The following is a 5,603-nucleotide window of genomic DNA, read 5'->3' as shown; positions in this document are numbered from 1 at the left end:
TTTAGGTCACCAGGGCTTAAATATGCGGAGAATCGGAGTCGGAAGGGGTCTGGGGCCACCAGACAACAGGCCGGCCCCCCCTGTGGCCGCGCCGCCTTACTGTGTGGGGCCCACAGGGCCCTCCTCTGGTGACTCTTGGGTGTTCTGGAAGCTTCGTGGAATTATAAGATGCTGGGCGTTGATTTCGTCCAATTCCGAGAATATTTCCTTACTAGGATTTCTGAAACCAAAAACAGCAGAAAACAGGAACTGGCACTTCGGCATCTTGTCAATAGGTTAGTTCCGGAAAATACATAAATATGACATAAAGTGTGAACAAAACATGTAGGTATTGTCATAAAACAAGCATGGAACATAAGAAATTATCGATACGTTGGAGACGTATCACTTGTCTATATATATAGGCATGGCCATTTTGTCGCGGGCCGTATTACGACCCGCGACAAAAGGGGTGCCGACCCCTTTTGTCCCGGGTCGTAATACGCCCGCGACAAAAGACCGCGACAAAAGCCTCTGCCGGATTCGGAGCGACGTGGCCACCCCATTTGTCGCGGGTGCAGGCGCGCCCGCGACAAATGGCTCCCACGAAAGCCCTATTTTCCACTAGTGGTTGCTGGCGGCGGCGTCCATACCTCCCCCTCGCGTGTGGTAAGGTGACGCAACACACGGCACCCAGCGGCAGTGAAGCTAGGTCAACTTCGGTCCGGTAAGGAACGGGTGGTCATGGCAGCGACAGAGCTGCGTCTTAGCGGTGGTGTGACGTGGTAGCCCGAGTGATGTCGGCGGGATCTTCTGGTGCGGCCGGTGGCGCCCCACCCAGCCCATATATGGGTTAGGGCAAGCCTCGGGCTTGGTGGCGGCACCTACGGTGGACAAAGGATCAGGCTCACTACTAGGAAAGAAGTTATTGACGGTGCACCTATTTTGCATATCCCGGCGCACCAGAGCCTGCCGGTGGTAATGATTTACCACCGGCGCACCTGCCTGGTGCGCTGGCGGATCTAGATCTAGATCAGGAATGTAGTACCGGTCGTCGGGATTTTAGGTCTGTTCGTCGGGAACAGTGGCCTTGTGGAGGAAGTGGTCGCTAGAGCACTGATAACCCACAAGTATAGGGGATCGCGTGTAGCCTTTTCGATAAGTAAGAGTGTCGAACCCAACGAGGAGCTAAAGGTAGGATAAGTACTCTCTCAAGTTCTATCAACCACTGATACTACTCTACGCGTACTAAGCGTTTGCTTCATCTAGGAAATAAAACTACAGTGACAATACGGGTATGAGAGATAGCTTTGCAAGATAATAAATACATGAAAGTAAATGTTAGTGCTGCAGCAATAAAGTACACTAAGTAACCATATACTAACAGTACCATGAGTGTGGAAAAGTGGTGGTAATTGTGGTGGCTTTGTCCAAGATTAATTAGTGAAGACATTTAGTTCATTGTCTTTGATGTAGTTTTCAATGTGGGAGAGGCTAAATATACAAGCGTTCCACTACTTGGGATTACAAGTACTATATGATTGGATTGTTAGCAAACATCCGTAAATACTAACAATGCATTAAGGTTTCCCCAACCATAGCCTTAAGTGTAGGGATTCGAAGCATAGAAAACAAAAAAATTCCTACCGCGAGAACGCAATCCAAGCCAAGATGCAATCTAGAAGATGGGAGCAACGAGAAGATGAACGAGACTAACCCTTGAAGATTTCCAAAGCCTACAAGAGGAGGCTCTCGTTGCTGTGGTAGACGATCACTTGCCGCTTTCAAAAGCGAGTAGAAGATCTTGACGGTGCCACAATCGGGCAGCACCTCCGTACTCGGTCACACGTACGGTGTTGATGACGACGTCCTTCTCCCCGTTCCAGCGGGCAGCGGAAGTAGTAGATCCTCCTCGGAATCCTGACAGCACGACGGCATGGTGTCGGTGGTGGTGGAGATCTCCGGCAGGGCTTCGCCTAAGCGCTACGGGAGGTGTATGAGGACGGAGGTGTGCTAGGGTTTGGGAGAGGGGACACTTTGGGTGGCCGGCTAGGGTTTCCCTGGGTGGTGCGGCGAACAATGTGGCTGCCCCCTCTCTCTCCCTCTCTTTATATAGGTGGATCCCCAAGGGTTTGGCTAAAGTCTTCGAATAAGACCCCAACTCCAAAACCTTCCATATGACCAAACCTAGGGGGAGTGGGACTCCCCCCTTTCCTTGGTGGGGTGGCCAGCCACCATGGGGAGGAGTCCACTTGGGACTCCTCCTCCCTTAGGTTGGCCGGCCAAGGTGGGTGGAGTCCCTCTGGGACTCCACCTTCCATGATGATTTCTTCCGGACTCTTCTAGAACCTTTCAGGAAAAATACCGGATCATTTTCAAACCTAGAAAATGACTTCCTATATATGAATCTTATTCTCCGGACCATTCCGGACCTCCTCGTGATGTCCTGGATCCCATCCGAGACTCCGAACAAAACTTCGAACTCCATTCCATATATCCATATCTACTTAAACGACATCAAACCTTAAGTGTGTCACCCTACGGTTCGCGAACTATGTAGACATGGTTGAGACTTCTCTCTGACCAATAACCAACAGCGGGATCTGGAGATCCATATTGTCTCGCACATATTCAATGATGACTTTAGTGATCGACTGAACCATTTACATACGATACCGATTCCCTTTGCCACGCGATATTTTACTTGTCCGAGGTTTGATCATCGGTATCTCTATACCTCGTTCAACCTCGTCTCATGACAAGTACTCTTTACTCGTACCGTGGTATGTAGTCTCTTATGAACCATTCATATGCTTGCAAGCTATTAGACGACATTCCACCGAGAGGGCCCAGAGTATATCTATCCGTCATCGGGATGGACAAATCCCACTGTTGATCCATATGCCTCAACTCATACTTTCCGGATACTTAATCCCATCTTTATAACCACCCATTTACGCAGTGGCGTTTGATGTAATAAAAGTACCTTTCCGGTATAAGTGATTTACATGATCTCATGGTCGAAAGGACTAGGTAACTATGTATTGAAAGCTTATAGCAAATAACTTAATGACGTGATCTTATGCTACGCTTAAATGGGTATGTCCATTACATCATTCATATAATGACATAACCTTGTTATTAATAACATCCAATGTTCATGATCACGAAACTATGATCATCTATTAATCAACAAGCTAGTTATACAAGAGGCTTACTAGGGACTCCTTGGGTTTCACATAACACACATGTATCAATGTTTCGGTTAATACAATTATAGCATGGTATGTAAACATTATCATAAACTCAAAGATATAATATAATAACCATTTTATTATTGCCTCTTGGGCATATCTCCAACAGTATCCCACTTGCACTAGAGTCAATAATCTAGTTTACATATGTAAAGATATAACACCTTGGTCTTCCGGTGCTTTATCATGTTTTGCTCACGGGAGAAGTCTTAGTCAGCGGATCTGACACGCTCAGAAACGTATGTATTTTGTAATCATTTGCGTCTCAACGCATCACTCATTTCCAAATGAGTCCGCATTTAAATATGTTTTGGTCTTCTGGTGGAACCTTAATTCCGCGGTCTGAAATATGTCACTAATATTGTCACACACCATATAGCTTCAAAGTTCTGACACTATCGGAACTACACCAAGTTCTGAAAGAAATTTTTGATTTAAACATCCTCAGTCATTGTCAAAACAATGACATACTATACCTTCGTTTGTAGAATCCGTCACAATATTTTGAACTCTTCTAAATCTAGAATTGTGCTACCTTTTAAATACTTAGCCCAATTGAGATTTGAATTTTTATATGTGACCAAACAAATATCGGTGCAACACCTTACAGCGTTTTGTTTGTCATTACCCCATATAAAATATATATGTATCCTTGGTTCTTCTAAAGCACACAGGGATATTCTTACTGTTTGTCCAATGATCATCATATGAATCATTCTGGTATATGCTCCTAACTCTTTAGAGTATAGGACATCTGATTTTGTACATATTATTCGTGATCTAAAATCACTCATGTGTTTTTACTCATTGAGTGTCAATTACACTTAAGTCTTGTTAAACCTTTGCATGAAAAGAACACCTTCTTAAATATTTCTATATTGAACTACTTCAATATCCATTCTATGTACTTTGACTTAAACTTATTATGTGTTTCAATCTATCTTCATAGATCTTAACACTAAATAAGTTTCAGTCCTTATCCTTTCACTAAGTTTATTCTTAATGAAACCTTTTTAATCAAGTATATAATTACATCATTTATAACCAACTATATGTCATCTACATAAGTATTATAAATATGTCTTAGCGCTCCCACTTAATTTCTTGCAAATGCAAGTCTCTTCATCGTCTCTGATGAAATCAAAAACTCTTTTGACTATTTCATCTGGTGAAGATTCCAACTCCGCGATACTCACTTTATCCAATTGAAGTTTGTATACCTATCTAGTATTCTACGGACTAGCAAAAACTCTTGGTTTTATCTTGTATACACCTTCAATACACACTTCTGTTAAGTAATGTATTTTGCCATCCTACTAGCATATCTCATAAAAGAAATATGTAGTTATTACTAGAATAATCCACATAGATTATAAGCATTGCTACGGAAGATCTAATCTTATCGTAGTCAACTCTTTGAACTTTGTTGTAAACTAGTTTTTGACAAATCGAGCTTCTTCAAGGATATTTCATCCAAGTCCATCAAATTTATAGATCCATTACTTTCAAAAGGTATTCATCTATCTTGGATTTCATGGCGTATAGCCATTTTAACGGAGTCAGGGCCCATCATAACTTCTTTGTTTGTAGTTGGTTTATCATTGTTCAAAATCAATCCTTTGTACACAAATCATTTATTTGATCACAAAGTAAACCATACCTACAAGGTTCAATATGTACTTCGATCTCCATGGCTAAAACACTTTGTAGTCATGGGAGCCATGATTGTTGTGGCCGCTTTCGGAACCAATTCCGATGCTGCGCTACTCTGATCATTATGCTCAGGTTCATAAACTTTATCAAGTTCTATTGTCCTCCCACTCAAATACTTCGCTAGAAACAATTTCTCGGAAATAAGAAACAATGACAAACACTTTTGTCTTTGTCTCGTGGGAAGAATTCCCAATCAAATCTCTGGGATAACCAACAAGGACATTCATCCGATTTTGGTTGTAAACTTATTTACTTATGCTATGCATACCAAAATTTAAGAAAGAACTATTAGGGTTCATACCCATGCCATAACTCGTATGGTGTCATTTCAACGGATCATGATGATGCTCTATTTAGTGTAAAAGCGGTATTCACTAAAGCATAATCCACAAAAATTATAATGGCATTAATATTTTATCTCATCATTAACCCAACAAGGTTTGGATACATCTCTCGGATACTTCATCATTACTATGATACTCCAAGAAATGTGAGTTGTAGAACAATTTCATAACTCTCTTAGATGTTCGCTAAAACTAGTAATTCAAATATTTCCACTATGATCCAATCATAGATATTTGACTTTTCTATTACGATGATTTCCACTTCATGCTGAAATTTATTTGAATCCATTCAAATGTTTCAAACTTCTTCCTT

Source organism: Lolium perenne, chromosome 3 (assembly GCF_019359855.2).
Source record: "Lolium perenne isolate Kyuss_39 chromosome 3, Kyuss_2.0, whole genome shotgun sequence".
NCBI classification, from domain to species: Eukaryota; Viridiplantae; Streptophyta; class Magnoliopsida; order Poales; family Poaceae; genus Lolium; species Lolium perenne.
The sequence above is the reverse complement of the archived record's forward strand: the minus strand, read 5'-3'. Positions refer to the sequence as shown.